At 43.2% G+C, this 23,596-nt stretch overlaps 1 protein-coding gene across 5 annotated transcripts in view; it reads left to right on the top strand.

Annotated features, from left to right (window-relative positions):
- The first annotated feature begins 397 nt into the window (after positions 1-397).
- The window catches only part of sorbs2b (sorbin and SH3 domain containing 2b), a 308,730-nt gene continuing 285,531 nt past the window's right edge, over positions 398-23,596 (top strand). For 2 of the 5 annotated variants that reach the window (XM_085981502.1, XM_085981522.1), the window contains exon 1: positions 597-1,343. The gene's annotated coding sequence lies outside the window, so the exon portion shown is untranslated. Of the gene's footprint in view, positions 1,344-23,596 lie in introns of all 5 variants that reach the window. The other 3 variants (XM_085981485.1, XM_085981513.1, XM_085981494.1) reach the window with 3 other exon arrangements.

Here is a 23,596-nt window from a genome sequence, read left to right as displayed (position 1 = left end):
CAAGAGGCAGGCGTATGCATCTATTGTCTGAATTCTAACTCCTGATTGAACCCATGGTGTATGGAGGAAGCCTTTGTTTAGAGAAGGATTCCTTCCCTCTAAATGAACAATCTACGATGTTATCTACTTGCTGACTACATGGGGATGGTGTAAAGAATCCTGTAGTAGTGATATAAAAGGTTAAAATGACCAAATAAAATTATACTTCAGGCCTATTGCTCAAAAAATCATGAATAATTGCGTGAAATGTTGCAATTTATAATTTTGGAAAAAAAACTCCATAATTATTTTGACATTCATAATATTCCTAAAAACATAAAGAAATAAAATGTACTTTTAAAATAAAAATATGTGCAATTTTTCTTATTTTTGCTTAACTATAATACCTGCATCACAATCTATTAGTTAGTTATATTGCAACATCCTTCATTGATAGCGGTGGTATTTTACACGGTTTCTCTACAAGCAGCATGCATTGCATCAGGGATAGTAAAGTCTTTCAGTCGGTCTTATTATGGTGAGGAACTGTTTATGCTATACAGGTACTGCCACAAACGTAAAGCTTGCTGATGCAATGGATTATATCGCCAGGTTTAAACCGTGAATAAAACCTGATTTAGATTTTTTTTTAAAGGTACAGAGAATCTGCTATTCTATTCTTCCTATTGACCTGCACATGATCTGCCATGCCTGCAGCACAAATCCCTCTGTTGCTTGTTGCCATGGCTACAAAAAGCCAATGGTTAAACCAATGGGCTTTCTGCAGCATTGCTGAAAGGGACCAGCCATTTTGGTTATGGGAGCACACTGGAATAATGCTCTGCTTTATCCAGCAATAAAATCATCTGTTGAGGAGAGGAGGAAAAAGGTCCTGCATTCCAGATGATTATTGTGTCTCAGAATGCCACCGAATTGCTTAAATATCAGACTGTTAATTGTTGTCTGTGAACTAAATTGAAGAAAAAAAAATTCTGGAATGCAAAGGGGGCAAATCTCCATGTATCTGCTATCAGGGAAGACAGGCAGTATTTTGTGTGGTGAAAGAGCGTTTTTTGCTGTAATGTTACCTCAACAGTGTAACTGTTGTCTGCGAGTGCTGACCAAATAGAAGGGTGTAGCCCCACTCCGACACTGTTTATGTACATTTCTGCTGCTTTATTTGGACAGACTCCACCGAAGAAGCAGGTGTGTGTGATTTATCTGGGCTCCACACAGGCTGCAGCCACTCCGGTTTACATGCCGCTTCCAACCAGGCTGCTGCATTTGGGGGGGTGCATCTGCTGAGAAGACACACTTTGAGTTGAACCTGGTCAGTCGGTGCTCAGCCGGTCCCTCTCATTCAGGTAAGATGAAATTATCACGCATATTTCCCCTTGAATGCGAAACGGGCAGGGACAAAAGGAACCTCGATGCATTAATGCAGTTTTAGAGGCGTGAAAGTGTTTCTGCCCTAGAAACAATCTACCTCTAGTACTACAGGGCTGCCAGCCTTTATACTTCGATATTTGCCATTAACCTGTGCTAATTGTGTTTAATGTAATTGATAGCTGCAGTTCAAAAGCCCCACCTCCCTTTTCAGGGGGCTTGCACATCGACGATAGTTGCAGAAATTATAACACCACCCCGGGCTGTTTCTCAGCAGTAAGGAGTTTAAGGACAGCAGTTTGTGGTGTTCACATTATATATAAAAAAAATCTATATGTACCGGACTCGCATGTTGGTCAAACAATTGGAGCTAGCAAACATCAAACTGCACATGCCCCGAGAAAAGCGAAACCTCATTAAAAAAAATTTAAACTATACATTTGGGGAAAAAAAATACAAGCGTGTTTTACGAATTTGGACTGGTCTTTGGGTTTTATGATTGCATTTTTTGACCTGCGTTTATAAGAAAACAAAAATCAAATGGCAATAAATTATAGACGCTGCAGTATTTGTGTTCGAGTGTCTGGTGGATTGTTTACATGAACCTAACCTGAACCTATGATCAGTGCGAGATTAAAACTGTATTATGGTACCACAATGTTCATTCAATCCAGCAGCACTCGTGTATAAATTAACTACAAAAAAAGGCTTTGAAAAATTCGTTGACTAGTTTTAAAGATCTGCTAAAACTCAAATTATGTTTATTTCCCATTGTAAGCATCATTAACTGGTAAAGGCCATTTTTTAATATTTAATCTGTGGCCACCGGAAAATAATCACTTCCTCAGCTAACCTTCCTATTAATGTCATTCCTAGATCTGGTTAGCGTGAGTGGTTGCTTGAGGCGTGCAATATATTTCATGGTGACAAAGGAAAAATGACATGAAATGCAGCATGCATCTTACTTGCTCTGTTAGTCTAGGTGTGGCAACTTGTAGTTTGTAAATACTGCCAAGATACATTTATTTTCTTACTCTAGAATGGAAAAAACAGTATTACTGTAATTCAGTAATTTATTTTCTTACTCTAAAATGAAAAAGCAGTTTTAATTCTGTAAGAAAATAAATTACAGAATTAAAACAGCTTTTTCATTTTTAGAGTAATGCAAGAGTGAAATAAAAGCAATCGGTACAGTTTTTGACAGCCCTTTTGATTGAGCGAGCAGAGATACAGCTACACACTTTCGCAATCAGGTTCTCATCTGAAGTAAATAAATGCAATTTAAATGTTATCATAAGTGCAGTATAATTACTGAGTGCTTTTGCAAAAAGAATTACGCTGTATACACTCAGCGCTCACACACTCTCTGATATACCATTGCCCTGAAACAGTATTTAGAGGTCTTGTTTTGTTTTGATAATGCTGCTCTTGCTATTAATGTTATATTGGATTTTTGTGCCAATTGCAATGGTATTTTTAGTTATATACTCTTAGCTGATCCTGGTTTTGGAAGGGGAGTGAATGCCTAGGTTGCTAATTTGTGGTCAGTAAATTATATATTCCCCAAAGAAATATGAAGATTGCCAGAGAATGGCACTTTTTAATAAAATAAAAAAAATTCTTGACTTTCATAGCAGAGATGGTATTCGCCAGCAATAAAATGAAGTTTTTCAATAGTTATGGCGCTCTCATTAATAGAGAATGTTCTTGTCTCTGTAAAACATGCTTTATTGCCACAAAATACAGCCTTTATACAGAGGATCTGCTTCTCTTCTTGAATTTTCACTTTTGCTGTGGCTTTATCATTTATGGTTAATGCATTATAGTGCGCTAACTTCCAATTTTAAAAAAAAAATAGATCAACAGCCAAAAGAGGATTATGTTCTCTTGTGGCTCTGATAATATCTCCTTCCTTTTGTTAAATTGGAGGCCCTGACGAGACCCTTCTGTCACCCTGATATGTTGGGTTAGATAAAAGCCAAACAGACCTTCTTGCCAAAAGATTCACGTCATGAATTTATCACAATTTCAGTTTATCTGCCCATGAGGAGGTCATTCTTAATGACCTAGACAATGAACCTCTTATCCCAGTACAAGATTGATATTTTAATCATCCAAAACAGACTAGGGTTTCCTGGAACTCAATTGGCTGCTCCCTGCAAAACCTGTCTAAAATTAAGAGACTCTCCTCTTCACTGCCTTACCTTAATACTCCTCAAGAAGAATATGCCTTCCTCTGCTGGGGGCAAGATCTCTACTGGTTGGCTATTTGTAGGGAAATTATAACAAATATTTACAATTTCCCTAGAGACGAGATAAAACCTCCTGCCCGCCAAGGCGACAGAAGGTTACCTACCTAACGAGCCAGCCAAAGGGAAAGAATAGCCTTCCATCTTTCTAGCACAAGCTGCATTTTTCAGTCCTAATCACCATAATAACAAGAACAAATTATTTCAGCCTTCCAAAGACACAGTGTACCAATTTAATGATATACAGGAATAATTACTTCCCTTGTTACCTAGACCAAGTTCCAGAAAAAAAATGTTTTCCCTCCAATCCTACTTCACTGAACTCCCCTTCTTGAAGTCACCTTGTAGCTCTCTCTCTCTCTCTCTCTCTGCTGCAAGTGAAATTTGTAGAATTCAAGCTCCACTCTTGGATTTGAGTGCATAATTGAGGCTAACATTTTGGGGAGCTGCTTCTCGGATGAGATGGTATCCAACTGAAGTCCTCTTCTGGGGGGGGGGGGGGGGGGTTCAGGGAATTGGTTAAGATCCCATGACATTTTTCAAAGAAGACTAGGGATTTCGTCCAGTGCACTGGCAAACGTTCCTTCTCAAAACCAACACCATCAATAAACAGATAAGTCGGTCACTTATCCCATTTACTCTTTAGTGGGACTTTGCTGTATGCAGATTGCTGCCATGTCTGCCTACACAACAACAGTGACTTCAGGAAAAAATAATTGGTTATGAAAGGCTCTGAGGCATCCTAATAACATGATGAGGCATTCTACAAATGTAAGCTCTTTCTTGTAATAAGCTCATATTAAGGGTGAAGAAAGTCTAGAGGGTGAGTGAGGTGTGTGTATGAATTCCTGATGATTCTGGTAGAAGTAAGAAAATATTATTTATTAACCAGCTATTGTTACAAAGAAATGGACAAAATGACTAAAACTATAATAACTAAACTGATCTAAATTATCATCGAGAGAGTTGACTACTGCAATTATGATTTTGTTAAATTCAGACCTCTATACTTCAATCTGCCTGAATCTAAATTTCAAAATCAAAACTGGGTAGCCAAGACATCTGCTGGCCCACACACCTGTGTTGTTAAACCGTCAGTATGCCAGCAGGGACTTTCATTTGGACCGCTGCCACTCCAGACTGTCAGGGACTTGAACACAGATTTTTTTTCAACCCCCTTCGCCCCATCCTCCCAGACCACAAGTGTTGCATACTAGTTATTAGTTATTGGGCACACTTTCTCAATTCGCTAACAGAAAAATCAGATGCTGTTCATTAACACCACTTCAAAAAACAGACCTAAATCACTAAATGATATTATAATAATTGTGGTATAACATCAATTACTTTTCATATTTTCTTCCCATGGTCATTCACTAGTCCTGAAGGATTTATTTAACTTTGAAATCAAGACCCTGAGCTCACTTAGGAGCGGAAGCAGAGATTGGCTGAATTTACCTTCAGCCCAGGAAGGGGCTCTTGGTCACCCGGTGAAGCGACTATGGGCTGTTTTAACTACTGGCGTAACTGGGTGGAAGTCTCTCATTCGCCCTTGTGGGCACTGTCCCGATTATGAGAACGATCCCATGCCTGCAACATGAGATGGGGGTCAGCGTCTTTCTCCAAGGATGGACGGGGGTTCTGCTCTGCCACATTCCCTGGGACTCCTGGGATTTTGGGGCCAAGATGTTTGTGTCGGCGATGGTGGACCTAAGACATTTACCATTTTTCCTTGCTTCGCACATCAGAATACTGCCTTCTTGAATGTGTGCCAACTTTCTTTTTATTATTGAACTTTGGTCAAGGGTATAACAAAGCTAATATGAAAACTGTAACTATGCACATTTTTTCTTTGCCAAAGTCAACAGTTACTATTAATTATTTCTATCCTGCTGTAACGTTATTGTGCTTTTAATGTGGTTATAGTTTCAGCAGGTAAGTAAGAATCATAAACGTTATTTGAACCTGTGTTTTAACATTCAGTAATATACGTTGAATACATGGTATGCCATTCAAAATTTATGTTGATGACCCTTCCATTTTCAGAATTCTCGTTCTACCTGGACCCTTCCCTCTGGCCTCTTACCCTCTCTAGATCTTTTCATTGCGAACTGCTGGCGTGACATCGGCTGTCTCAATTTCTCTGCTCCCCTCCCTCACTCCAAGGTGTTGCTATGGGAACCCACATGGGTCCTAGCAATGCCTGCCTTTTCGTGGGATATGTGGAACATTCTTTGCTCCAGTCCTACTCGGGTCCCCTCCCTCACCTCTTTTTCCGGTACATTGATGACTGTATCAGTGCTGTTTCCTGCTCTTGCCCTGAACTAGAAAATTTCATTCACTTTGCTTCCAATTTCCACCCTTCCCTCACCTTCACATAGTCCATCTCTGACTCTTCTCTTCCCTTCCTCGACTTCTCTGTCTCCATTTCTAGGGATGGGCTATTGACCAACATTCACTATAAGCCTACTGACTCCCACAGCTACCTGGACTACACTTCCTCCCACCCCGCTTCCTGTAAGGACTCTATTCCATTCTCCCAGTTGCTCCACCTCCGTCGCATCTGTTCCGACGATGCCACCTTCCATAATAGTGCTTCCGACATGTCTTCCTTTTTCCTCAACCAAAGATTCCCCTCTACTGTGGTTGATATGGCCCTCGACTGTGTCCATCCTATTTCTTGCACTTCTGCTCTCACCCCTTCCCCTCCCTCCCAGAACCGTGATAGGGTTCCCCTTGTCCTCACCTTTCACCCCACCAGCCTCCACATTCAACGTATCATCTTCCGCCATTTCTGCCACCTCCAGCGTGATCCCACCACCAAACACAGTCATTTGGCCCACCGATTCCATTCGGCCCATCTTCCCCTCCCCTTCCCTTTCAGCATTCCAAAGGGACCGCTCCCTCTGCGACACCCTGGTCCACTCCTCAATTACCCCCAGCACCCCTTCCCCTTCCCACAGCACCTTCCTGTGCAAGCGCAGGAGATGCAACACCTGCCCTTTTACCTCCTCCCTTCCCACTGTCCAGGGCCCCAAACACTCCTTCCAGGTGAAACAGCGATTTACTTGTACTTCTTGCAATTTAGTATACTGTATTCGCTGCTCACGATGCGGTCTCCTCTACATTGGGGAGACCAAACGCAGATTGGATGACCGCTTTGTGGAACACCTCCGTTCAGTCCGTAAGCGTGACCCCGAGCTTCCGGTCGCCTGCCACTTTAATACTCCCACTCTGACCTCTGTCCTCAGCCTCTTACACTGTTCCAATGAAGCTCAACGTAAGCTCAAGGAACAGCACCTCATCTTTCGATTAGGCACTTTACAGCCTTCTGGACTCAACATAGAGTTCAACAATTTCAGACCATAACCTCGGCCCCTATTTTTTTTTTCTCGCATAGCAGCTGTTGATGATTCTGCCATTCCCATTTACACCTCAGCTAGAGTCATCTTTTGATTTTTAACTTGTCCCATTACCATCTCCTTTTGCCTTGCACCATCATCCTTTTTGTCTTTTAATCTCTCCTGTCTTCCATCCCATTACAGACCTTCCCTTTTGTTCTTTCCTCCACTCCCCCCTTTCCCAGCCCCTGCACTTGCTTAAAAATTTGTTACATCTCCACATTTTTCCAGTTCCAACGAAGGGTCATCGACCTGAAACGTTAACTCTGTTTCTCTCTCCACAGATGCTGCCTGACCTGCTGAATTTTTCCAGCATTTTCTGTTTTCATTTTTTTTTTTTTTAAAGTAGTTGTTCCTTAATTTTTCAAATACTAGCTATAATAACTTCTGAAGAACTGTTCTTCTAGATATAAAAATAAACTCGGTTTGACTCTATTGGAGGGTTACAGGATGACCAAGTGATGGAATGATCCCCAGTTTCGTAAACCTGAAAGTCACCACATAGGGGTCAATTTTAACCCACCCGCCCAGTGGGAATGAGGCGGGGGGGGCCTTTTAAAATCAATTGATTTGACTTGCCGCCATGTTCCAGTTGTAATCGCCCAGGCCACACATTTTAACCCTTCACTTCATTTAGGTGGCTGAGCCAGGCAGGTGCCTCATGAGTGCATGCAAATTGGAGTCCTATGCAGTAATTAGGACCCTGACGTGATTTTAACTGGTGGGACAGAAGCCCGTCCCAGTGGCCAACCCACTGAGTAAATCCTCACTGGATTGGCTTCGGGCACTGACTAACTCAGTGGAAGTACTATTCAAAGGGGTATTCGGATTAAGGGGATCTGTGTGCTGTTGTGCTTAATGAATTTCCAAGTGATTGTTCAGCTTGGAGTTTGCTTTTTTTTTACCTTAATTACCCTCATCAAGCTCTTGAGATTATTTTGGGTGCCATTTTTGCTTCCTTTCTTTGGAGCAGCCTCAACGATCGGGATGAGCAGCAGCTGGACCTGTTAGAAGACTACAGGTGAGGTGGGGGGAAGGGGTGCTCCTCATAGGCCTTCTCTAGCTCACTGGGTCTATAGGTCAAGCGTGACTTTCCTGGATAGGACTGAGCACTGCATCAGGAGGCACACGCGGCTATGCTTTGCCAGTGGTTGTCAAAGTCATCACTGCCTTGAACATTTTTGCCTCGGGCTCCTTCCAGGCTGTTACAGGGGACATCACCCACATCTCCCAGTCTGCAGTGCACAAGCGGGATGCCAGTGTCCTATTTGCCAGGGTCAGCAAACACCTCACTACCTTTCCCGTGAATACCAACACTCTCAAATTGAGAGAGCGCTGGGAGTGGCTGGCTTCCCTTGTGTTAAAGGCGTTATGGACTGCACTTGTGCAGGCATCAAGGCACCAGAAGCTTTCGCTGACTGGAAGGGCTATCACTTGGTGTTGATCACCGCAGGAGGATCCTGCAAGTCTCTGCCAGTATTGCAGGCAGCTTCACCCTGCGGCACTCATGTTGCTCGTGGGAACTCTCGAGATGACCGTGGCTGGCAACTCCGAGTGTTTGAACCTGTGAAGCCCGGCTGCAGACTGCAGCACTTCAGCTGCTGCTGGGCTTGCCTGGCCCAGCTGGCTTTCTGACACCATGGCGGGTATTGGTTAAGAGGGTAGCGAGGGAGCAGATGTGCTGCCTTCCAGAGAGAGGAAAACACATGCTGACTCCACTGCCACTCCTGTGGGACGGCAGCTCATCATTCCCACTGACCTGTGGGAGAGCAGACTAAAGGAGATGAGTGACTCCTTGAAGAGTGGTGATGTTGTGTGGTATGATGTCACACATGCTGAAAGCGGACTCCTTCATATTTTCAGCCGTGCTGTTGAAAGCCCATGGCTGCCTTCCAATACCTCGTGAGGCAAGCAGTTTTCTTTTCATAGCTGGGCTCCTGAAGTCCACATCTCTGCCCTCCTCAGCAAAGCTGGGAGAGTGCCTTGCCCTTTAGCGAGTCATCTCCTGGGCTGTCCTTGCCAACACTTCGTGCTCAGTTCTGTTGGGTGCGTCACCATGTGCAAACCCCTGTAATTCACTTACTAGCCCACCCAGAGTGCCAATATATGTGCGGGTGCTTGAAAGGGATGGAGCACATGACCGTGCTCTCTTAGAATGATTGTCCTACTCTGAGGTGTCGTCTTCATGAGGCTTTTACTGCTGAGAAGGAGCTAGAGGAAAGAGAAAAGGGACATGGGTTAGTCTGCAACTGACTGGCTGCACAGTAGCAAATGACAGGCTTGGCAATGCAGCTTCATGTCATGCCAGTAGAAATATGCATCTCTGCACAACAACCTCACATGTAAGTGCTGTCAAGATTCAGTGCAGTACGATTTATCTCATTATGTTTGCAAACAAATGAGAAAGGTTAACCAAATGGTTTCTTTTCCTACCAATTCTCTACTGTCCTATTGTTTCTTGAAGGTGTTGACTCCTTGCTGAAGTGCCAGGTACCTTCTGATCCATTACTTAAGTGGCACATGATCCTTGACTATAAGTGTCAGAAGACTATTTGGCTGTGAAAGACATCACTCCCGTGGGACTGTAGCCTGAACCTGTCCTCGCCTGACATTCACACGCATGCACTTCCAGCAGGGTTTGCTAACAACCGATCAAGAGCAGGCACTGTGGCTGATTATTCCCCTCCTTAACCCAGAGGCACTGAGGCCCATTGGAGCACCCCTACTGCCATCCAGGCTGAGATTAGCTAAATTAGCATGGAACTGAGAAACCAAACCTGGGGCCTCCCTTGGCTGAATAGCTTAGCTACTCACTGACTTAACCAGTTGTGCTATTGGTGGAAGCCCCTTGGTATTGATTAGAAACTGTTAGAGAACGACAAGAGAAAAACTACAGGACAGTGTGCACTTATTTCCATTTATAACATGTAGGATCTTGGGGCAGTTAATTACGAGATATTTCTTTAAATCCTGGTTTATTAGAACTGTGTTAAAGTGGCATTCGATTAGTCCAGAAACATTTAAAACGGGTTCGGACAACAGTTGCAACTTTCTGCGAAGAATGCATGAACTACTGAGTACCATCAATTGATTGATCATCTTCAGTTCATGTCACCTTGTTATTCTGCAGTGAACACCATGTTGAAAAGGCTACCACATGGTGTGGTTGGGCCGTTGGTCTGGCATCTTCGCTACAGTTGACTAAGCACAGTCACATGTATAAAGGCTCATTATTGCTTTAATGGAACAGGAGTAGGCCATTTAGCCCCTCGAGCCTGTTCCGCCATTCAATGAGATCATGGCTGATTTGTGACCTAATTCCATATCTCGTGCCACATATCTCTTGATACCTTTTGGGTAGCAAAAATCTAGCAATCTCAGATATAAAATGAACAATTGATCTAGTATCAACAGCCATTTGCAGAAGAGAGTTCCAAACTTCTTCTACCCTTTGCGTGTGGAAGTGTTTTCTAACTTCACTCTTGGAAGGCCTGGCTCTAATTTTTAGGTTATGTCCCTTAGTCTTCAGTGAAGCTCAATTGATAAGGGTAGACAGAGAAACGATTTGCTCTGGTGGGGGAGTCTAGACCAAGGGGACATAACCTTAAAAGTAGAGCTAGGTCGTTCAGGGGTGATGTCCTGAAGCACTTCTTCACACACCGGGTCGTGGAAATCTGGCACTCTCTCCCCCAAAAAGCTATTGAGCATAGGTTAATTGAAAATTTTAAAACGGAGTTTGATAGGTTTTTGTTAGGCAAGGGTATTAAGGGTTATGTAACCAAGGTGGGTAAATGGAGGTAAGTTACAGATCAGCCATGTTTTAATTGAACAGCAGAACAGGGTTGCAGGGCTGAATGGCCTAATCCTGTTCCTATGTTCATAATAGCCAGGAGCAGCCTTCCTGTAAAATCTCTGCTACAAACACTCCCATGTTGGGACACTGGAGAGTGCTTATTGTGTGAGAGACACTGTACCTATTACTGCAGTGCAAACCTTTGTCTTTATGATTTTCATTTTAATTTATTGGCATTTTTTCCCGTAAAAATATTTTAGCACCCGATGTAATCAGTGAGGTAATGCCATCATTGCGACATTAATTAGATCATCGCTAATATATGATTTGCCTTTAGCGATCACTTACTGGTTGACAATGCCTCTTTAAGGTAGTGTTACCCATCAGCTGATTTCAAGCAAACATTACTGGAGGACAGCCTGATGTCTGTTGGCGTTGTCCAGCTGGAATGACCACAGTGCTTGTTGGTGATAGTTCCTTGTTTTTGTATTTGTCACAGAAACACATCGCGATTGTACTCTACTGGCAACAGTAGCGGAATATTTTCTCTGGGTTACAAGGCTAGCTCGTGAAACCCAGTGGCAGCATTGCCCTATAATTTTGGTCCTGGCACCTATTAACTGTCACTTCTATAATCCCTAATGTGGTATTCCAGGTCTATTTTTGCATACTTTTTTAAAATATTAGTTTGTTCTCATTTGCACCTTCATTCCCTTCCACTATTCTTGCTTTATTTCCAACTACTTTTTCACGTCGTGAATACCTCCGATTCCTTTCAGCCTATATTTAAGCAGACATGGGGATAGTCAAACTTAGCCCAGTGACTGCAGACCTTTTAAGTAACTTTGTTGCATCTGTCAATCACAGATTTAAATAAGAAGTGATGTAATGTCAAAATGGTTATGCTGACAGCTTAGCAACTTTAAGCATTCATCTGTGACGTCTCCTGGCTTCCTGTGCAGTCAATCATATAAATTCCTTGTCACACTTCCACCCCCCCTATTCATTCAGGGTCATGTGGCCCATGTGACTTTATCGTCTGAGTATTACATAGCATTATATAGAAATTACAACATAGAAACAGGCCATTCGGCCCAACCAATGCATGTTGGTATTTAGTAGTTAAGCAGTAGACACAATCCCATGTGCTCACCCTGTTTCCATATGCTTTTATCTCCATATCCCTGAATCTCACCTTCCTTAAACCACCTATCTAACCTAGGGGCGGATTTAAACTCCAAGTAGGTTGCCGTGGGCAACCCGCTCCGTCGATCTGATTTCTTGCCAGGCAGAGACAGCAGAGGGCCGTGACGGTTTTAACCGCCAAGGTTCATTTGAATGTCACCGCTCCACTTCCTGCCCAGAATTGGCGTGAAGAGGGTGCAGAGCAGATGGCCCTTGGCTTCCAGGAAAGTGGTGGGGAGCGTCTCGTGATGGGGAAGGGGTTTGGAGTTCCGGGCAAGAGAGGCCCTGGCTTTCCTTGTGGGGTCCGGAGGAACACGCCTGCTTCTCGCAGGGAAATTTTAGACTCGCCAGAAGGGCCTCTTCTGATCCAGATTAGTTGCAGACCTGCTTCTCCTGAGCAGGAAAGTTGTTGGCGGCTTCCCTGCTCAGGCCCCAGTTAAAATCTCATCCGGGTCCAATTAATGTAATAGACCCTGATTTCCATATATTTAAATCTCCCGTTACTTTAGGTGTGCGCTTTATCCGACTGCAAAACCCTGCAATTAACATGGCAAGCAGTCAGAAATGATCAGGATCTGAGCGGGGTAAGTAACCTACTCATTTTCTAACTGCCCACCCACCTGGCTTCTGCTGGGCGGGTTGGATTAAAATCCACAACCTGGTCTTAAAAATTAACATGGGTTTTGCTTCAGTCACCAAACTCTGGTGGTGCATTCCACAGTCTCACAACCCTCGGTACAAAAAAGTTTATCTAACTCTCTACCTTAAATCTCTTGCATTTAATGGGCCCATATTTTCCGATCGGAGGCTTCCTGTGCGCAGAGGCCTCCGATCTGGGAAAAAAATCTACGAACTTACCTGACGGCTCCCGAGATGCGTATAGTTCAGCTCCTGGACCTCTCCAAACTCAAATTGCACAGGGCCCACGTATCCCAGAGGCGCATGTGATTCGCAAGCATCCCTGGGATCACGTGGGCCGTGGGGAGCCAATAGTAGAAGGGAATCTCCCTTCATACACTTGACAGATAGACCTGTCAAATATATGAATGGAGAGCACCTCAAAAACACAGTAAAACATTAAATAATTTTTTTTTTTTTAAATCACGTTTTTAAAATGAGTTGAAATTACAATAAATTAAATTTTAAACAACAATTTAATTTGTTTTTAAAAATAAAGTTTTAAACGGGGCTAAAAATACAAGTACCATTTTTAAAAGTATTTTAAAATTATAAATGAGTGAAATTTTTTATCGTTAACTTTTTTCAACTCTTATGCTGGTAAAAGCAGGCCCTACAGCTGCTTTTACCAGGCATAAGATTTCTAAGGTTTTTCTGCGGGTGGAGGTTCTCCAGAAAGCGGAACTATCTGCCCGCAGAGGCCCTTCTCCAGGGCAGCTGTCCGATCTGTCAAGTGCGCTCTTGACCGATTGGAAATGCCGGTTTTCAGTGCATGTGCTTCGCATGCCTGAAACCGGCATTTCCGATGTCCCTACGGGTGTGTACACAGCTCATACACACCGGAAAATATGGCCCAATATGTCCCGTCATTCTGGACGTCTGAACGACTTGATACAGTCTGCCTGTAGCAACCCTCTTCTAACCCTGCATAATTTTAAACACCGCTGCCTAATCTCTGTTCTAATAATAATAATAATTCAACTTTATTGTCATTGTACAATGCACAAGTACATGAACAACGAAATGTGATCTTGCAAGCTCCCATGAGTCCAGTACAAATAACATTAACATTAAACGTAAATAGCACCGTCCTGGGAGAAGCAAAGCCGCTGCGTCTGTGCGCGCCGCCATTCCATTTCCGCCATTCCTCCTGTCCGACAATCTTCAGCCCAACGCCCGGGCCTGCTCACCAGCCGCCCCTCCTGGGGCTCCTTCCGTGACCTTCTCACCAACCGCCCCTCCTCGGGGCTCCTTCTGTGACCTTCTGCACCTGGTCTTCCCTGATGGTCACCCCTCCAGGTACTAACCAGGCCTGGCTCTGCTTAGCTTCCAAGCCTTGCCAAGTGACCCTGTCCCTAGTCCTAGCCCCAGAAAACAGCCCCAATTTTTAAGTACTTTGTCATATTTATAACGCTAATGGAGAGTCCCTGTTTTTTGTGTTTGTTTATGGGGAAGGACCATTGAGACCAATCTTTTATTTTGACTTCTGTATGCAGCAACAGTTTATTAAAATGTGTTTATTTGAAAAAGGGTCCAACGTAGGTCCATGCTGAAATAGCCATTTGTTCATTTGTGGCCTTTTTAATAAAAAGAAATTTAAAAAAACAATCCTCCTATTTGTAAAAACTGAACCCTGTCTGTAAATGAGAGTTCTGCTGCTCCCAGTGTTATCTTGAGCTTAAACCATACTCCCTTCTGAGTCTGCACCTGTTCCATGCTCTTAACTGACAGTTTTCCAAATGCTGCCTGTTTGGAGACCTGGTGTGAACAGGATATGAAGCTAATTTGTCCCCATGACAGGAAGCCAAAAACCACCCATGAATCAGGGGGCTCAAACAGACCCGGTGAAGAATTAAACTAGCCAAGAGACCGGTGAAAGAAGATGTCTGTTGTTGTGGGTGCTAGCTCGTAGGGCAAGACAGACTGACCATAGGGTGTTGCAAATTTTAAAATCAGACTGTGGCTACGCAACATCATATTGCTTAAATTACCATTAAACTAACAGTAAGCAAAAGTACTGGCGATAGAAAGACATGCATTTGGTGGATATTCCAATTAATTAAAAATAATAGAAACTGTCGGAAATCGCTGTGTAGATACTGAGGGTTGTGTAGGTTCATCCTCTATACTGGCTGCTCGATTATCTTTACCTACTGCTGACAAATTTGACACAGCTAGTTTGAATCCTTCTGCAGATTTTATCTGCGTTCCTATTACAATTCCAACTGGGCACTGCTGGGTGCGACGTGTGTGGACTACATTTAAAGAGCAATTTTTTGTTTTGCCCCCCCCCCCCGATCAAATGTTATTTTCGTAATCTCGATTCTGCCCTTCCTTTCTGAGCAATCAACCGAATCTTGTACTGAATCCCATCAATTGACCTGTCGGCAAATTAGGTTAGAATTATTGTTCATAATTCAGTAATATATGTCTTTTTTTTATTATTGGGCTCGCGCTGCGCTGCAGATGTTTCAGCATCACAGATGTTTCTGTCGTCGTCTCCTGCCCTTGTGCAGCTGTTTTTGTTCCACTGTATATTTTGCTGATGCAGTGCAGGAAAGGTGAGGGTATACCAAGGTCTCCGCTACAGAGACGCACCTATTTTTATTGCCACCACTTTCTCCATGACCACCTGTCTTTTTTTCTTTTAGCTGGTGCAGTTTGATTTTTTTTCTTTTTTGTGTTTGGACTGTGTGTGTAAAAACTCAGGTGAGCACTCAGCTGTGCACATCTCCTGAATATCCATTATTTTGTCACTTTTCATTTGTTGTTTCTTTCTTTGTTAAAAGTGGGCAGCTTTGCATCAATTTATTTTAGCTGTACTAGTAAAGGGGCATTGGTAAGGAAAAGAACATTGTATATATCACGTCTCAAGAGCTAGCTTGTGGAAACTTCCAGAAAGGTGCATCTTCCCAGGTTTTGATGCTATGGCGAGGTGAGGGTGTAACCAGGTGTCCTCTGTTGATCCAGACAAACCTTTACTGCCACCAATTAATCACAGCCACCAGTTACAACATGGCCTGTGTAAAGTGCTGTGGTGTGCAAGATGGTGTCATTCTACAGATAAATCACCTGAAGCCATAATCAATTTTTGCTCCAGTTATCTAGCAGAGCAGTTAGATGGCAGCAATCAATTTTACCAAATACTGTAGCAATAACCAAAGGATGTATTTATAATGGGGATAGTCGTAGCAATATAGCGAGTGTTTAATGTATATAGACAGCATGATGTAAGAAGGTTACTAAGATCACTAACGGGAATTAAGGTGATAAATTGTGTGTGTAAAACTTGACTCCAATTTAGAGTTTGTATGTGTGTAAGTATTTAAAGATCTGTCCTCATCAATTTCTGCATTCTGAAAACATTAGAACTGTGTGAGTCTGTGGAAAGAATGTACTGCTAGAACATGGACTAATACCATGGAATAGTTATAAAGCTAACAGCAACATGCAACAGTGCAACCCAATATTTACGTGGTGGATCGCATGTTCACCTGTATCTCTGATATAGATGTGGAAGCTTGAAATGTTGCCTTTATTCCTTCAATTTCCCCCTCTCTTGCCTGACGGTGGTAATTGAACTAACCATTACCCTTGTCCAGGTGATCATTCTTTGTGTGCGACCAGACAGCAAGTGTCAATCTGCTATTCAGCTACAGGAATCGTCATAGCCAAGCCCAGTGCTCGCCTCACATGATGTACAAAAACACAAACGTATACACACTTCCCAGCAGGGGTCATTAGATTGTGATTGGCAGTGAAACTATGGACAATTTTTCTCTTTTTCCCGCCCCCCCCCCCCCGGCTCCTAATTCAGATGTCCTGAGGCTAACTGTGGGGGCCCCACCACTGCTGAGAATAACCAAGTAGGCACACACCAGCATCAAACCAGCAACCTTTCTGATCTCCAGGCTACACCACACTGTACATTTACCCTGAGAGCCATCAAATTTTGTACCATTTTTATTTTTCGTAAACTAATTTCTGAAACACCTGAGAACAATTATTAGCATTTATGCAGGCAAATATGTACTGACTTAAACCTGTACAAGAGCATTAATGTGCTTGGGGGGGAAAGAAAATGGCCTTCTCTTGTTGGGGTGAAAATGAGTTTCAGAAATAATTCACTTACTAAGATGTAATGAATTATAGATTGGTTTGTTGGGGCTGGAAACGTAGATAATCAGAGCACTGCTCTCGTGATCAGCGAGAGCTCCTTGACAACAGTCCTTAATGTTAATTCCTTTTCACTCTGGTACTAGCAGTAGAGCTAAATAGTACATCAAAATATCAGGCTCATCCGCACTCAATTCATCTCTCTTGCAATACAACAGAAATAGAAACTTGTACTGAAAATAGATGACAGACTTTGAAGAACAGTCTATTCGTTCTAATCCAGTTTGGAGTTCAATGATTTGGCTTCATATTGGGCCAAGCTAGCTGAAAATCTGAACCGGGGCTCCTTATTTTACTGCTCATTTTGATTTGCTGTCAATTTACTGATGTTTTACATTTAAAGACTTGGGAACTGAAAATTCTCTGTGTTCCACTGGCTGTTCACTGTGACTGGAACGGGAGATCACGGAGAACGTGCCGGGAGTTTCTGACTTGCCTTGAAAGTGGTAGAATCTCCGCCTACCGCTTAGCGGGTAAATGTCATCGGTTGTGCGCTGACAGGGTGGGCACTCCCGAGCTGAGTTCCCGTACCACTGGATTAGACTCGGTGTACATCTAGAGGCTGACTCACTGAGTGAGATGAGGCATACTGGCCTCCAGATGGGCAATTGTGGCTCCATCCCAGTGAAGAACGGCAGACATACTGGCCTCAGGCTGGGCAGTTGTGGGCCCCACAGGGTACCGAAGAGGACGTGGTGAAGGGTTGGGGGCAGGGACCCAGTGCAGTCTCCTTTCCCAAATGTGTGTGGGCGGGTGCTGCTTTTTCCGGGTGCATGAGGCTCCAGGTGGGCTCCAGAGATGCGCCCACAGTGGCGCTCATGGCTGCTTGCGCAAATGAGCTGCCCTCCCACTGACCCTTTAAGTTCTGGCAGGGTCAATGCTAGAGGGCACTGTGCACTCTGATCTCAAAATGTGCCTTGAGGCATTTTGGCCCCTTGTTCTTTTCAGAATGATTTCAGTATTTTAGATAAGCCAAGCCAATAGCTGGAAGATGTAGTTCAATATCTGGAAGTGTCAAATAATTGTTCTAGGAGCAAGGAACCAAAAAAGGGAATATGTATTTATAGTGTTACATGTTGCCCTGATAAAAGCATGGGGAAATGGAGTTATCTCAACTTACATTTGAACTTATAAAAGAAGCTATCTGTGAACTTAGTGACATCTGTCAGTCTTCCTTGGATCCCACATTTACGATTAAAATTGTTGGTCAGAGGTTTTGTGTAGAATCTCCTTTGCAGTAACCTACTGAATTTCTGGTCCAGTGATGTCAGAAAGGAGACTAGCGGACTGTAGGCACCAAGCATAATTCACCGGCTCCTTGGAGAAGAACTTCAGTGTCACTGAAAAGGAAATTCTACAAACGATGCTTGCTCCAGGGCTTCCTCTGACCAGTTTTAATCATAAAATGAAGGAACAAAGAATGGCCGAGAGATGCTGGTAAATGTACAGATACCATACTTTGTATTGGATGACATTCCAGATAAATACTGTACACGTTCCCTTTTTAACAACCCCCTCCCACCCCCACGCACACCATATTCATGAAATAGTGTTTGGCAAACATTTTTGTATAAGGAGGAATAAGAGTTACTGTTGTCAAGATGTCCGGTCCAAGTAATGGGAATGTAGGAATAAATAAGACTGCATAAAACCATTGAGATCCATCTTTGAAAAATCCCATACATTACTCCATCTCGCTTGCCCCTCAAATCAGTTTCTCTGCAAAACATCTATCCAGTTCCTTTTTGAATTTGCTGACACTACCCCTCCCCCACTGCCTCTCTGGGTGGTTTATTCCACAATATTCACTGCCTTCTGTATAAAGTAGTGCAGTGGGTTTCCGTAAGATTCACCTCACTGTCATCTATTTGCAAACAAAAATGATTTGGCAAACATATTCATGAAGGCAGTGCGCCTTTTGAGATTGATTACCATCACGTGCTAAGTCTAGGTTGAATAGAAGAGTGATAATTAAGAACCCCAATTTAGTTGGAGCATTTACTTGCTCTAAAGTGGATTTGACTGAAATTACAATTTGTACATTTAATGCAGTTTACTTTGGAATCGTGATTTTTATTTTTTGGTCGAAGTGCATTTCCTCACATTTCTGAAATAACACATGGCGTGGAAAGACGTTAAGCGAGATGGCGGTTCCATTTCAAATGTTCTACACATGACACTAGTTTGAAATTTAATACATACGCACATGAGGAGTAACCCAATGTACTGAATGTCTATCTATTGTAACAACACCAACCAGTCATACATCGTGATGCAAGTCATGCACCCCCCACTGCCTTCTAGTTACATGCAAAGGTCCTGAAAGTAATGATACGCCAGCACAAATAGCAGGCAAGCTCAAGGCCAAGTACTTGATGTACTGCCACCAGACTCCTTTTAGCCACCAAGATGGATTTCAATAGTCCTAATTGAAAATAGTACTCTACTGGCTATTGGGTCTAGTCCTTGACAAACTCTGACTTAATTAGCTTCATAGTTTTAGTGTATCCAAAGCAAATTCTTTGGGTTAATAATGTGTAAGAGATGGATGATATATTTCCAGAGACTACCACAAACCATGTTTCTCCATCAAGAACTTTTTCAGGCCAGAGAAGGGGTGGGGGTGTGTGTGTGTTCATACACAGTACTGATCATTGTGTACTCACCTGTTAATCATTCTAGTTTTCATGATTGTCCATTTGCCAGCTTCCTGTGTGTGCTTTAACCATGCTTAGGAAAATGTGTAGACAAAATAAAATGATCTGTAAAATACCCTGCTGTGCTACCTTGACCCATGTGTTCTATTCCTGGGTTTTCTTTACTCTTTAATTTACTCTGAATATCTTTTTGCCATGCATGTCTCTGGCTGCTATTTTGGGTGAGCCCTTGCCCTTGATGTCCCAGAGAGTGGTTTAATTTGCTCCAATATCTAGGTACTTATGTAGTGTGCACAGGGATCGAACACAACATTTTTTTTGCTTTATTTCAACGTACTGGTTTTGATCACATACCCTCGTGTGGCCTTCCTTGTCTTCGGAAAACAACAGAAAACACTGCGATTGAAGGCTTAATTGCCAAACACACTTATTAAATGGTAAAAGAATAAGTGAATAATAGCAGTAACAACAACCGCAACTTACATTAAAAAGGTGCTATATAAATGCAATAAAATGTCCCGAAGCACTTCACAGGTGCGTTATCAGACAAAATTATGACACTGAGCCATGTGAAGAGATATTCGGATAAGTAACCAAAAGCTTGGTCAAAGAGGTAGGTTTTAAGCAGCGTCTTGAAGGAGGAGCGAGAAGTAGAGAAGTTTGGGGAGGGAATTCCAGAGTTTGGGGCAGCTGAAGGCACGGCCACCAGTGGTGGAGCGAAGGAAATGGGGGATGCTCAAGAACAGAACTTAGATTCTTACCGTAGTGATTAAGCTTAACTATCCTCGTAAGTAGAAAATTACACACAGTATGTGATTGCTGAGCTAAACTATAATGTATAAAATAATACTTACTCCTATGTCTTGCTTTCCTTTTATCACTGTCCATAGAAGCTTTATGGCCTGACTATCTCCCTCTCAAGGCTTCAGACAGATTCCCTAATTTGAACCAAACTGGCAAAGAAAGATTTTCCAGAAAAAGAATCCAATAACTATTTGCTAAGTTTCTGTTGTTATAAATCTGATTTTGAAGTTTTAGTCTGAGCCATGTGGTTTGAAAGCATGGTATTTTTCCATCTAGCAAAGAGATTAGGGGTGTGATGGGTATCCCCTGTATGACCTCTAGTGCGTAGCCCAGCTGTACAAAGATATTATTAACCCTTCTGCCATTCACTGCTTAGGAAACAATGGTTTCCATATGGAAACTACAATTTGCCTTGAACACAAAGGGAGAGTTGCTGAATCATAATACTGAAACTCTGTCACTTGCACCATAATGAACTATCTTTGGTGTACACATGTCACTGTTGCTATGTGTAAAAGCTCAATCATGATAGACTGATTGTTGTTTACAGTCATAGTTAATCTCTAGAGCTAGGCTATTTAGCAGTGAAATCAGGAAGCACTTTTTCCCACACAAAGGGGAGTGGAAATCTGGAACTAGTTCTCCCAAAAGGCTATGGATGCTGGTTCAGTTGAAATTTTCCAGTCTGAAATGGATAGATTTTTGTTAGGTAAGGGTAGCAAGGGATATGGAGTTGAAGTAGTGATCAGCCATGACTTAAATATAATGGCGGAACAGACTTGAGGGACTGAATGGCCTCCTCCTATTCCTATGTTCCTGGTCAAGGGATATGGGGATAGAGCGGGAAGGTGGAGTTGAGGTAAAAGATCAGCCATGATCTTATTGAATGGTGCAGCAGGCCCGAAGGACCAAATGGCCCACTCCTGCTCCTATTTCTTGTGTTCCAATAGTTAATAAGTCAAAGTTCTTTTTAAGTAGGGTGGCGAAATGTAAGCATTAGGATATCCAACGGGCAGACAGCTCCTGCTGAGAACCCACGTGGTAAGAATTTCATACAATTGCAGCCCAATAAACATGAGCTGCTGAGTCCTCGTCAGCTGCTGATCAATGTAACCTCTCCACTCAAATAATTTTCTTTGACTGGTCAGGATGGTTGAAGTGAGTATTCACTTAGTCTAGCTGAACAGTTTGCCTTGAATTACAGATGTTATTTATCAGCATTATTAAAAAAGATTAATTTGTACAATAGTGGGCTGGGGGAAGGGGCACGTGATGGATCTATTTGCTGATTAAAAGAGATTATTCAGTGAGTCACTCAAACACTGCATTTTCATGGAGCCCAGTAGAACACATACATTAAATTACAAAAGATTCAATTTGAAACATGTCTGCAAGTAAATGCTTAAATCTTTACAGTAAAAGTATTGCAATAATTTGGTTGACTTACAGTACTTTATAACTGATAATGTGACCTCACATTGAATTTTGCAGTTTTGTTGTACCAATGCAAACACACTAATGGACTGAAATCTTTTAATGGTTCGATAATGGTGTGGCATGTTATGTTTTTCAAAAGGTTACTTCTTGGGCTGTGGCCATCACTGGCAAGGCCAGCATTTATTGCCCATCCCTGATAAGGTGGTGCTAGGCTGCCGCCTTGATTTTTAAAAAATTCGGTTATGGGATCAGGGCATCGCTGGCAATGCCAGCATTTATTGACCATCCCTAGTTGCCCTTGAGAAGGTGGTGGTGAGCTGCCTTCTTGAATCGCTGCAGTCCGTGTGGTGAAGGTACTCCCACAGTGCTGTTAGGTAGGGAGTTCCAGGATTTTGACCCAGCGATGATGAAGGATCGGTGATATACTTCTAAGTCAGGATTGTGTGTGACTTGGAGAGGAACTTGGAGGTGGTGGTGTTCCCATGCGCCTGCTGCCCTTTTCCTTCTAGGTGGAAGAGGTCGTGGGTTTGGGAGGTGCTGCCGAAGAAGCCTTGGCGAGTTGCTGCAGTGCATCTTGTAGATGGTGCACACTGCAGCCACGGTACGCCGGTGGTGGAGTGAGTGAATATTTAAAGTGGTGGATGGGATGCCAATCAAGTGGGCTGCTTTGTCCTGGATGGTGTCGAGCTTCTTGAGTGTTGTTGGAGCTGCACTCATCCAGACAAATGGAGAGTATTCCATCACACTCCTTACTTGTGCCTTGTAGATGGCGGAAAGGCTTTGGGGAGTCAGGAGGTGAGACACTTGCCGCAGACTACCTAGCCTCTGACCTGCTCTTGTTGCTACAGTATTTATGTGGCTGGTCCAGTTAAGTTTCTGATTAATGGTGTGAATGGCAGTGAACACTGTGCAGTCATCAGCGAACATCCCCATTTCTGACCTTATCTTGGAGGGAAGGTCATTGATGAAGCAGCTGAAGATGGTTGGGCCTAGGACATTGCCCTGAGGAACTCCTGCATCAATGTCCTGGGGCTGTGATGATTGACCTTCAACCACCACAACCATCTTCCTTTGTGCTAGGTATGACTCCAGCCAGTGGAACGTTTTAGAAACATAGAAACATAGAAGATAGGAGCAGGAGTAGGCCATTCGGCCCCTCGAGCCTGCTCCGCCATTCAATGCGATCATGGCTGATCATCCAAATTCAGTACCCGGTCCCTGCTTTCTCCCCATACCCCTTGATCCCTTTAGCCTTAAGAAATATATCCAACTCCTTCTTGAATATATTTAATGAATTGGCCTCTACTGCCTTCTGTGGTAGAGAATTCCACAGGTTCACCACTCTCTGGGTGAAGAAATTCCTCCTCCATTTCTGTCCTAAATGGCCTACCCCTTATCCTTAGACTGTGACCCCTGGTTCTGGACTCCCCGACCATCGGGAACATCCTTCCTGCATCTAGTCTGTCCAGTCCTGTCAGAATTTTATAAGTTTCAATGAGATCCCCTCTCATTCTTCTAAACTCCAGCGAGTACAAGCCCAATCTCTCCTCATACGTCATTCCTGCCATCCCAGGTATCAGCCTGGTGAATCTTTGCTGAACTCCTTCCATGGCAAGAACATCCTTCCTCAGATAAGGCGACCAAAACTGCACACAATACTCAAGATGTGGTCTCACCAAGGCCCTGTACAACTGCAGCAAGACATCCTTGTTCCTGTACTCAAACCCTCTCGCTACGAAGGCCAACATACCATTTGCCTTCTTAACCGCCTGCTGCACCTGCATGCTTACCTTCAGCGACTGGTGCACAAGGACACCCAGGTCTCGTTGCACTTCCCCTTCTCCCAATCTA

Source organism: Somniosus microcephalus, chromosome 1 (genome assembly GCF_052327205.1).
Source record: "Somniosus microcephalus isolate GS21.2 chromosome 1, FLI_Smic_1.0, whole genome shotgun sequence".
Lineage (NCBI taxonomy): Eukaryota > Metazoa > Chordata > Chondrichthyes > Squaliformes > Somniosidae > Somniosus > Somniosus microcephalus.
Note: the sequence above shows the minus strand (reverse complement) of the source record. Positions and strands in the feature narration are given on the sequence as shown.